Source organism: Dendrobates tinctorius, unplaced genomic scaffold, assembly GCF_039654945.1.
Source record: "Dendrobates tinctorius isolate UK_male_01 unplaced genomic scaffold, ASM3965494v1 ptg000377l, whole genome shotgun sequence".
In the NCBI taxonomy this organism is placed as follows: Eukaryota; Metazoa; Chordata; class Amphibia; order Anura; family Dendrobatidae; genus Dendrobates; species Dendrobates tinctorius.
The window spans coordinates 944,877-957,534 of NW_027362043.1; the positions used below are offsets into that span (position 1 = coordinate 944,877).

The window sequence follows — 12,658 nt, forward strand, 5'->3', positions numbered from 1 at the left end:
GAGCAATAATCTGATCATCGCCTGTTTGTCGCAGAACCGATCGGATAACTGCAGCTTCAAGTCTCCCATGGAGACTATTGAAGCATGCAAAAAGTAAAAAAAAATTTTTTTTTAAAATATAAAAAAAAATAAAAAAATATAGAAGTTCAAATCGCCAACCTTTCGCACCATTCAAAATAAAATGATAAAAAAATCAAATAAACACAGATTTGGTATCACCGCATTCAGCATCGCCCACTCTATCAATATAAAAAATAACCAAAAAACGCCAGAATTACGTTTTTTTGGTCGCCGCAACATTTCATTAAAATGCAATAATGGGCGATCAAAAGATCTGCACCAAAATGGTATCATTAAAAATATCATGCAAAAATAAGTGGGTCGCCCCTCACACCCAGGGCAGCGGGGTACTCGGTACTGGGCCGGTGTCAGGGGGATGTGTCACAGCAGTGGTGACCCGGTCGGTGGCCTTGGGCGCCCAATATCAATGGCGGTGATGTCAATAGTGTTATAGCTTAGTTGAATAGTTCGTGACGCCACCCGTGGTGTTTGGCAAGTAAGATGTTGAGCCAACGCTGCATGCAGATCCACTGGGACTGATGGTGTGGTGCAGCAAAGATGGTGTGGTGCAGCAAAGATGGTGTAGCTCCCCACAGGTGGAGCTGTAGTCCCAGGGCAGTGTAGGTGCAATGGATGAGGAGAGGCGCAGAATGGTATAGATGCTGGTACCCAGGTGTAGCAGTGCTGAAGGTGTTAGCGACGAATGAATGGAGGACACCAGGGCTTGTAGTTTCAAAGCTTTACTCACAGTTCGTGGTACCCACTGGTGCCCGCCTCCGTGCCATGTCCTAAGGGGTAGAGACTCAATCAACCTCCCGGGCAAGTCAGGGTTCTCCTCTCCAACACTCCACCAACATGTGCCTTTCCTGAACGACTCCTCTATTGCGCCTTTTAATGTGAAGAGCTCCAGTACCGTAGTTCTCTGGAATTTCTCCTGTCAGATGTTCCTAGAACCTTACTTGTATGACAGACAGCTGTAGCCTCTATCGGGGTCTCCTCTCATATCTCAAATCGTTTGCTGTTGTGTCCCAAGTCTTGGATGGGAGTAGTGCATTTACAGCCAACTACTCCACCGGTGTCTGCTGCAGAATCATAAGTGTCCATACAACCTCGGGGACCGGGCCCTGGCCTTGCACTGAGAACCTATAGGCAGGGATTCTCTTCCAACCCACAACCCCTCTCTGTTCTCTTACTCCTTCGTTCCGCGCTGTTCCTTCTCTCTCTTATGGAAGCTTAGGTTGCAGGTCTACGTCTTTCTCCTTCTCTTCTCTTTCCCGTGCCAGCTGGCTCAGATCACTGAGGCAGCTGCAGCACTCTCTTTCTAAACTGAACTCAAACTGAACTCAAAACTGAACTTCAGAACTGAACTTCTCTCGCCTGACCTCCTGTCAGACTAACCTACACTTCTTCGCTTTCCCCCTCTTTTATACTAACTCCACCCACCTCCCAGCACATCTCATGTTACGAAGCAGGGTTCCACGAAGGGTGCAATGCTACCTCCAGCCTGAAGCTGCTTGGCGGACCTACTGAACTCTCCTGTGTGTGGGATGCAGGTGTTGGAGTGTGGAAAGGAGTTCCCAACTTACCTAGTTGCTGGAGTTGGTAGGGCACTACACCTTAGGAGAAGGTGCAGTACCTCTGTGGTGACTGAGCCTCAGGGGCGCCACATACCCCCCCATTAAACACAGCACGTCCGCGGGCTGCAAGATAACAAAGTAGACAGCAAAGAAACATACAAAAATGTCATAATAAATTCATAATAACTTTTCTTATACTAATCTTTCTAGTATAGGAGGTACTCATCTTGAACGCTACAAACAATTCTTTCTTAGATTCTATCCAAAATTTTTAATTCTAAGTGCAATTCTCAATTCAGAGTGCTATTCTCTGTAACACATTTTCTCTCGTTTTTCCTTCTCTATTACACATTTATTTTTCTACTTTCACTGTCTCTTCTAGACGCAAGACACTGACCGCAAGTACCTGGTCTGTCACCTGTCTACTTTCAATTCTTTATTCACATCACTCATCTCTATATCAGTCATTCCTAATTCTTCTATAAAAGCCATTTCTCAGTTACTAATACTCATAAAACACATTACCAAATACTTCACAGTAAAACATTCAACAGTTATTCTTGTAAGGTGCTGGACACCGCTCCCAGCCGGTATCTCTTGCAGTGTCCTTTAAGGTAGACATCATCTTCGAAAAGTGTCCATGCAGAAACATTATCTTTGCAAAGAGTCTCTAAATGTAAAACCAAGAAAGGGCACCTAAAGAGGTGCAACTATTTACAAGTAAGAGTTTTTGGATCACTCCAAGTTCATGATCGCTAGTTCAAGTTGTGAAAACGCTGCCATTGCAAAAACTATGCAACAAAAGTGCCACCAGAAAAACAAAAACATGATAGCAAAAACAGCAAAAGGCACAACTGGTGCAAACAAACCCTCCTGGGTAACAAGAGTTGAAAAGTATTTTAACGGCTACTAGATTCCAAGTAGTCATTGGCAATCCTCAAGTACTCCTCTTCCCACGGTGTTAAGGCAGGGATCTTTGGTTTTGGGCTGCTGGACTGGAGGTGATACAAGAGCAGCCTGGTTTCTAGAATCAGGTACCTGAACAGTCTGAGTGGTAACGGTGGGTGGAGGGGCAGCAACAGGTCTCTTTGGCTTGTACCTTTCGATAAACTCCTCCGGAATACGGCGGATATTCAGGGCGTACCACCCCCGGAGTCCTTCATGCCGGGTGAAGGTCACATACTCCCCAGGCTGCAGGTCTCTATCAGGATGCCCCCTCCTCAGATGGGGCTCCACGTCCTGCCGGTTAAAGAACAGGTCGCTGATTCTTTTGGGGTCCGCAATAAATCCGAACCCCTTCTCTCGGTTGACATTCAGCACCTGCCCCCATCCAGCTGCATCCCGGGAACCGTGATGCCCAGCACGGGCCCTCTCCTTCCGGGCCAGATCCGGGCCCAGCACAGCCAGCTTTCTCTGCTCCCTCTCCCGATATTCTGCTGCCAGCTGTCGAATGGTGTCCTGACATCCTGCCCAACTCTCTTCTTTCTCCCACTCTTCCCGGGACCTGCTCTCACCCATGGCACCAGCATCCCGGTCCCAGACCAGATCCAGGACGACCTGGCCAGCCGCTGCAACTGTGGTACACCCCAGGGCCTTCCCAGGTGGAGGGACATCTGACATACCTGGGGCCTTCTGGTGGTGCGGCCTCTGCTCCGGTGCAGGTGGTGATGGAGTGGATGGTGGCTCCGGGTCCGCAGGCGTCTCTGCGGGGACCTGCGCAGCCGTGTCAGTTTCGGGCGGGAGCTCCGCTTCCACTCCCGGGTCCTCCGGTAACTCCTTTGGGCAGGCGGCACTCAGCCGTACGGGAGAGGTCTGGTGCCGTACGGGAGAGGTCAGTGCGCAGGCATCGGGAGAGGTCTGGCGCCTGCGCACTGCAGAATTCTGCTCTGCCCTCAACAGGGCAGAGCAATGCGCCTGCGCCGGAGCCATTTCAGGACGGGAGAAGAGGACGTCATTGCATGAAGAAGGGAGGCGCCGGACTGGACCGCAACACCCATCGGACCGGACCGCCCACCTCGGTGAGTATAATATAACGTGTTTTTCTTCTCTTTCAGGTTACATCGGGGGCTTATCTACAGCATTACAGAATGATGTAGATAAACCCCCGATGTCTATGCCGGCAGCTAATAGGGGATAAAATGGGTGACAGATCCCCTTTAATGTGTCCATTCTCAGTTGCACTGTAGCAGCTGCATGTAAGAGGTAGTGGTGGAAGACTTTAGGCTGTGTGCCCACGTAGCGTTTTTTAAGCATTTCTTCAGCGCTTTTAGACAAGCGATTCTTCTGCAGAGACGCTTAAGAAAAGCATCCAATTGATTTTTAATGAAAAACACACATGTTGTGCCAATGGTGCGTTTTTTACCGCTGCGGAAATGCTTAGCCTTTAAAAACGCAGCATGTTCATTAATTTTGCGGAATCGCACGCGATTCCGCATGCCATCAATTGTATAGGCAAAAACACTTAGGAAAACGCATGCAAAAACGCTTGACAAATGCTTACAAAAGCGTGTCAAAAACCGCATGCGTTTTCCCGGGAGCAGGGTGTGCGATTCTGCTCAGGTTTATTCTGCTTCAGAATCGCTATGTGGGCACATAGCCTTACGCTACTGGAGCTGGAATTACCTCTTCTTGAACTCTCTAGTGCCTTGTTTCCATCAGTATATGGGTGCTTCTTGAAGTACAGTTGTGGTCAAAATTTTACATAGCCCGACAGTTTAAAGAATGGTGTCACTTTTGGGTATTTTCTATCATAAAGACCCCTCAAAGTGGGTTCAAATGTGATGTGGTCCCTAAAAAAATGGTGTAAAAATGAAAAATCGCTGGTCAACTTTTAACCCTTATAACTTCCTAGCAAAAAAAATTTGGTTCCAAAATTGTGCTGATGTAAAGTAAACATGTGGGAAATGTTATTTATTAAGTGTTTTGTGTGACTTATCTCTGCGATTTAAGGGAATGAAAATTCAAAGTTGGAAAATTGTAAAATTTTTGCCAAATTTCCATTTTTTTTCACAAATAAACGCACGTGATATCAAGAAATGTTACCACTGTCATGAAGTACAAAATGTCTCAAGAAAACATTGTCAGAATCACCGGGATCCATGGAAGCGTTCCAGAGTTATTACCTCATAAAGGGACAGTGGTCAGAATTGTAAAAATTGGCCCGGTCATGAACGTGCAAACCACCCTTGGGGTAAAGGGGTTAACAGGCCTTGAGTTAGGATAATAGCCAAAACCAGAATTTCAATTTGCAGACACTGTGTTTCGGGGTACTGCCCCTTGTCATGGTTTATCCTGCAAAAGCTTTTCATGAAGAAGCCCCTTTAACTGGCATAAGTCTACTTCCTTCCCTTAAAATTTGGCAGCTGGAACAAATTGTTGATAGGCAACAGCTGAGGCTTGCTATGAATAAGACACTTGACCCATACCAGAAGGATTAGGTTACAGTTACTGTATTTAAAGCGCTCTTTGTGGCTGCATTTTGTAGATGATAAATACCAAGTTTCCTACCTGCATACATACACTCAGCACAGGCTCTGATAGTCCTCTTTATCCATACTGTATCTAAGTTGTGTTTTGGTGTCCTATCAAAATCTGGGGAACAGATGATTGAGTTTGGTCTTAATATGCAGGTGTAGAACATTATATGGCAGTGCTTGCCAACAGGCTGAGGGTGGAGCAGTATGGCTTGCATGTGGGTGCCATACTGTTGTCCATTCTTGCTGTAAGTATGAATCTATAAAGGTCTCCACATACAGAATTCAATGGATTTGTAAGAAATTAGACAGAAATTAACCTCCATGTTCCTCAGTATGAAATCAGAGACGTAATGAAATATTGTGTTTGCACCTACTGTGTGTGGACATATAGGATGGCTCATTACAATGTACAATTTATTAAAGCGATTACAGGAATTAATTGGAGTCCTTCATACCAAGCAATTATCACCTGGTAATAAGGGCTGAAAGCTCAATATCATCATCTGACCTGCCATGGGTGGCTCTCGCAGTACCTTATGTTACATAGCTCAATGGAAGCAATAAAACTTGTGTGGATAGCTTTAACTCCTTAACCTCCAGGCTAGTTTTCGTTTTTGCATTTTCGTTTTTTTTTGCTCCCCTTCTTCCCAGAGCCATAACTTTATTTTTCTGACAATATGGCCATGTGAGGGCTTGATTTGTGCTGGAGACGTTGTACTTTGAACACCATTGGTTTAACATATTTCCCACTGGAAAGAAGGAAATAAATTCCAAGTGCGGTGAAATTGCAAAAAAAAAAAGTGCAATTCCAAAGTTTTTTTTTTACCATGTTCGCTGAAGGTGAGTTTCCACGTAGCACATTCCTTGCGCTTTGGACGGAGCGGAAAGCCAGCTCCGCCCAAAGCCCCGCCCCCTTCTGTACACACGGTGATACCGCATGTGCTTATTGAACACATGCGGTATCACCGTATCGCATCCATAGACCGGGTTATTTATATTGTGGAGACGGAGCGTCTCCGCAAGGTAAATAGACATGCCGCGTTCTAAAAAAACGTGCTGCATGTCCGGTTTCACAGGTGTGTCACCCGCGTATTAGGACGCATAGTGGAGACGGGATTTCATAAAATCCCCTCCACTATGCTGTAACATCTGGATGCTGCAGATTAAACGCTGCGGCTGTACGGATGTAATACAGCCTGTGGAAACATACCCTAAATGCTTAAACTGACCTGCAATTATGTTTCTTCAGGTCATTATCAGTTCACAGACACCAAACTTGTATATGTTCTTTTTTTATTTATGTGGTGAAAAAAAATCCAAATGGTGTCATAAGGGCACCATTTTCCGAGACCTGTAGCGTTTCCATTTTTCATGATCTGGGGCTGGATGAGGGCATATTTTTTGCGCCAAGAGGTGACGTTTTTACTGATACAATTTTAGTATAGATACAATGTTTTGATTGCCTGTTATTGCATTTTGTTGCAATTAGTTTGGGTTGATTCTTTTTTATATTGCTAGATCGAGCAATTCTGAACTTGGCAATACCATGTACGGTATGTGTATATTTAATTTTTTTGTTATTGTTTTATTTCGGGGCTAAAGAGGGGTGATTTGAACTTTCTTATTTTTTTGATCCGTTAACGACCGGAGATAAGCCTTTCAACAGCAGCAGTTAAGGGTACTTATGCCTCAACGCCGCTTTTTAATGTCGCTGAGAAATAAGTGTATAGCACCCCCCAGAGTCGGAATTTCTTCGAGTTCTCAGCTACCAGGGGTAGCTGAGACCCCAGAGAACATGATTCGGGTTGGTTTTTACCAACCCCTGTGTTGCAATCTTCATTATTCATGGAATCAGATCATCTGTGTGTAGCAGAAATGCTCACTTGCAAAGAGCGCTGACCATTGGGCGGCGCTCATAGCACTCTGGCAATGACAACCACGGAGGTCTGCTGCAGGTTGTCATGCCGACCCATCGGTGACCCGTGATTATGTGACGGGGTCACTGAGCCAGTGATGCGCTTCATTAATCGTGAGTTAAATGCTGCTGTCGGAGATCGACTTCGGCATTTAACTAGTTAACAGTCTCAGGTGGATCACGATTCCACCCATTGCTGTTGCGGGCCCATGTCAGCTGTTTAAATCAGCGTCCAGAGCACTGTCAATACTGACAGTGGAAACATTCCCTTATACTCATGGCAAGAAGGACTCCATAATAAAAATGTGTGGCTTTACAACCTTTATTACCAGGTGTTAATTGCTTGGTATGAAAGACTCTGATTATACCCTGCATTTATCATAGGCCTCATGATTATTGGTCTCTAGCTCTAGTAGTTGGGACAATTTCCTTTCCTGTTTACATGACATAAGGGGTATTCGTGACTGATTTGAGCTTCCCTTCTTGACCTTTTAGTCACCTAAACCCTTCATGCTCTCTTAACTAAAACCCAAATAAACACAGCAACAGTTAAGGGTACTTATGCCTCAACGCCACTTTTTAACGTCGCTGAGAAATAAGTGTATAGCGCCCCCCCCAGAGTCGAAATTTCTCTGGGTTCTCAGGTACTGGGGATAGCTGAGACCCCAGAGAACATGATTCGGGTTGGTTTTTACCAACCCCTGTGTTGCAATCGCCGTTATTCGTGGAATCAGATCATCTGTGTGTAGCAGAATTGCTCACTTGCCAAGAGCGCCGACCATTGGGTGGTGCTCATAGCACTCTGGCAATGACAACCACGGAGGTCTGCTGCAGACCTCTGGTTGTCATGCCGACCCATCGGTGACCCGTGATCATGTGACGGGGTCACTGAGCCAGTGATGCGCTTCATTAATCGTGAGTTAAATGCCGTTGTCGGAGATCTACTTCGGCATTTAACTAGTTAACAGTCTCAAGTGGATCACGATTCCACCCATTGCTGTTGCGGGCCCATGTCAGCTGTATAAATCAGCGTCCAAAGCACTAGCAATACTGACCGTGGAAACATTCCCTTATACTCATGGCAAGAAGGACTCCATAATAAAAATGTGTGGCTTTACAACCTTTATTACCAGGTGTTAATTCCTTGGTATGAAAGACTCTGATTATACCCTGCATTTATCATAGGCCACATGATTATTGGTCTCTAGCTCTAGTAGTTGGGACAATTTCCTTTCCTGTTTACATGACATAAGGGGTATTCGTGACTGATTTGAGCTTCCCTTCTTGACCTTTTAGTCATTTAAACCCTTCATGCTCTCTTAACTAAAACCCAAATAAACACACCATACTTAGTTTTATTAACAGTTAATACCAAACAATAGCCTCAAAGGAGTGGTGGTACTCGAAGCCCTAAAATATCAACCACAGGTTTAATAATTCCACCTTGGCCCCAGGTTATGTCTTACCCCTAGCTGCTATGCACCAGCTCAGAGGCAGCTATTAACCAACCTGGCCAATCCAAAAAAAAACATTAACGGGTCCCCTATTAATCCCTTTCGCGGGATTATTTAAACCCCGTCCTCTTGAATCGACCCAGGGGAAGTCTAGGACCTCTTGAGATCCTCCCCCTCCAATCCACCATTCCCCAATTCCACCACCTTCAAGAACCTCCCCCATGCCACCCTGCCATGACAACATTTTTGATATAACAGGAGCAACCCATATTCAATCCAAAACCATAATGATCCCAACATTATGGAGAACTTAACAAAAAGAAAACATCCCCGTAAACCTGAGCTCTAAATAAAAGAGAGTGGGTGGGAGGTTCTTGGCTCTATCAGGGGGTACCTAAAATGGCTACCCACACCAAGAAGGCTGACCATTATATATTACTGCCCCCCATAACCCTACCTCTGACCCCTCCTCCCCGTGACATAACCTGTGCTCCTCCTTTTACACAGTTAACCTCCAATCTTCTGAATAGCACTCCAGCTCACCAAATTCCCACATCAACCCTGTCATGTCCTCCTCCCTTCAAGGCCAGGGGCCCAGTACAGCCTCTCTTTAGCACTCTATGACAATGGAACACCCAAATATTTTCTTTAAGCCTTCAATGGAAGACACACATAATATTGATTGGCAAATGAACGGAGGAGGCACACATTGATTGGCCCATTAATGGAGGAGGCACATATTGATTGGGGCTACAGCCAGTCAGTCGTAAGGATCCAATTTATGCTGACCAATGTTTGTCTCTATAGTATGCTGGAGTCATAACCAATCAGGGATGTATTTCCTGAGAATGCCCAGTAGGTTTCTTTACAAGCGCAGTGTGTTGCAGTCGGGTGTTTTTCTGTCTTATTTATATAGTTTATATACAGTTTTTACTCAATCATACATGGCCTTGAATATACATATTTATGGTATATTTGTAATACTATTATAATGTTTCATGACATGTTTGCTATAAGAATTGTATTCATTGATGGATACGTACAGCTGTTTTGAATGGGTGTTGTGGGTTTAAATAGGAGGGCTATTCACTCCAGGATCAGCTTGACAAAGACTCAGACCTATAGTATTGGTTGCTATTTTTATTGTGATGCATTAACCCCTTCGCCCTGAAGCCTGTTTTCACCTTCCTGACCAGGCCAATTTTTACAATTCTGACCACTTTCCCTTTACGAGGTAATAACTCTGGAACTCTTCCATGGATATTGCTGATTCTGAGACCATTTTCTCGTGACATATTGTTCTGCATGTTAGTGGTAAAATTTCTTTGATTTGGCTTGCGTTCATTTGTGAAAAAAAAAGTTAATAAATAACATTTCCCACATGTCTACTTTACAACAACACCGTTTTTGAAACATATTTTTTTTGTTAGAAAGTTATAAGGGTTAAAAGTTTACCAGCGATTTCTCATACAAAATTTGTTTAGGGACCACATCACATTTGAAGAGACTTTGAGGGGCCTATATGACAGAAAATATCCAAAAGTGACACCATTCTAAAAAGTGCACACCTCAAGGTGCTCATAACCACATTCAAGAAGTTTATTAACCCTTCAGGTGCTTCACAGACATTTTTGGGATGTGGAAGGGAAAAATTAACATTTACTTTTTCTTTCACAAAAATTTTCCTTTTGACCTATTTTTTTTTACTTTTGCAAGGGTAACAGGAAAAAATGGACCATGCAATCTGTTGTGCAATTTCTACTGGGCATGCCGATATTCCATATGTAGGGGAAATCTACTGTTCGGGCACACAGCGGGGCTCGAAAGGGAAGGAGCGCCATTTGACTTTTTGAATTTAAAATTTGCTGGAATAATTTGCGGATGCCATGTCACTTTTGGAGAGCCCCTGATTTGCCTAAACAGTGGAAACCCCAAACAAGTGGCAACATTTTGGAAACTAGACTCCTTAGGGAACTTATCTAGATGTGTATTGAGCACCTTGAACCCCCAGGTGCTTTACAGAAGATTATCCCGTTAAGCCGTAAAAATAAAAAAAAATCTAATTTTTCTCAGATAAATCTTTTTTAGCTCCAAATTTTGCCTATACATGAGGGTAACAGGAGAAATTGCTCTATGTAATTTGTTGTGCAATTTCTCCTGAGTGCGCAGATACCCAATATCTGGAGAAAAACAGCTGTTGGGCACATGGAGGGCTTGGAAAGAAAGGAGCACCATTTGACTTTTTGAATGCAAAATTTGATGGAATAATTAATGGTTGCCATGTTGCATTTGGAGAGCACCTGATGTGCCTAAACAGTGGACCCCCCCACAAGTGACACCATTTTGGAAACTAGACCCCTTTCGTAACTTATCTAGATGTGTATTGAACACCTTAAACCCCCAGGTGCTTCAAAGTAGTTTATAACGTTAAACCATGAAAATAAAATAAAAAAATCAAATTTTTCCTGCAAAAATCTCCTTTATCTCTAAATGTTGTGTTTTCGCAAAGGTAACAGGATTCCGATTTTTGGGATACAGAATGAACAAAAATCAGCAATTCAGGAATTGTTTTTTTTTTGCTTTTAATACCATTCTGCGTGTGGTAAAATTGGTAAGACAGCTTTATACTTCCGGTCAGTACGATTACAGCGATACCCAATTCATATAATTTTATTATGTTTTGACGTTTTTACACAATAAAAACTATTTTATAGAAAAAAATAATTATTTTTGCGTCGCTTTATTCTGAGGCTCGTTTTTTGCGGGACAAGATGTTTTTTTCACCATGTTTATTCACATTCGTCTTTTTGATAACGTTTTATTGCACTTTTTGTTCGGCAGTATGATAAAGCATTGTTTTTTGCCTCGTATTTTATTTTTATTTTTTACGGTGTTCACTGAAGGGGTTAATTAGTGGAAAAGTTTTAGAGAGCGGGTCGTCACGGACGCGGCGATACCTAATATGTGTACTTTTATTGTTTATTTTTTATTTACATGAATAAATTAAAAAAGATTTGTTTTTTTTCTTTATTTTGGGACTTTAAAAAAAAATAATTTTACACTTTTTAATTTTTTTTAGTTTGTTACAATGTTCCATCCTGGGACATAACTGTATAGTGTCAAATCGCTGATCTGATATTCTGCACTGTAGAGTATCACGTTAGCATCTTACAGGCAGGGAAGGAGGCATGTCAGAAGCCACCTTTCTGCAGGACCCTGAAGGACACTGTTGCCATCTTGTGGCCAGGGGTCTCCATGGAGACCATCAGGACAATGCAATGGCATAGAATTGTCCTGATGTGAGCACCCAGGGAATAATAATAATAATAATAATAATAATAAATTTTATTTCTATAGCGCCGACATATTCCGCAGCACTTTACATTTCAGAGGGGATTTGTACAGACAATAGACATTACAGCATAACAATAATCACATACAGTAGATTATAACAAATACCAAGAGGAGTGAGGGCCCTGCTCGCAAGCTTACAGTCTATGAGGAAAGAGGTAGACACGAAAGGTGGGTGGTAACAGTTGCCCTGATTGTATGGACCAGCCATAATGTTAAGTGTGTAACAGTACAAACACAGAGGGATAATGGATGCATAAAGCATGTGGGAACATGATGCGGGGAACCTGGTTATGGTAAAACTTTTGACTGTGCCACACCGGGATAGATTAGGTTAATGTGTTGAGGTGATAGGCCAGTCTGAATAAATGCGTTTTCAGGGCACGCTTAAAATTGTGGGGATTGGGGACTAATCGTATTGACCTGGGAAGTGCATTCCAAAGAATTGGTGCGGCACGTGTAAACCCATTCCCTGCGCGATGCTCCTCTATGTCGGTTTCACTTCTGCTGCCATACATGTACTACTGTTTGCGGGAAAGCTGAGGGCTTGGTGTGGCCTGTTGCCACTGTTTTAAGCTACTCGGCTGTCTCTGTCCGTGGGCCAAACAAACAGTCAGATGTAGCCCACGGGCTGCACTTTGCCCTGGTCTATTCTAAAGAATAAAGCCGTCTTATCACTTACAATGCACAGTTTATTGCATATATAAAATGAAAGCATCTATATTTAGCACTCACCTCACCCCCAAAAATGTGGTTTCAATAAAATCCCTAACAGAACCATGCACTGTAATGGGGAAAATAGACTCTTTGGACTCCATCCGGCTC

The 12,658-nt window shown here is 43.5% G+C and overlaps 1 protein-coding gene across 1 annotated transcript in view; it reads left to right on the forward strand.

The window, feature by feature from the left end:
- The window catches only part of PTPRS (protein tyrosine phosphatase receptor type S), a 567,518-nt gene that overhangs the window by 182,575 nt on the left and 372,285 nt on the right, over positions 1-12,658 (forward strand). The gene's annotated exons all lie outside the window — the stretch shown is intronic.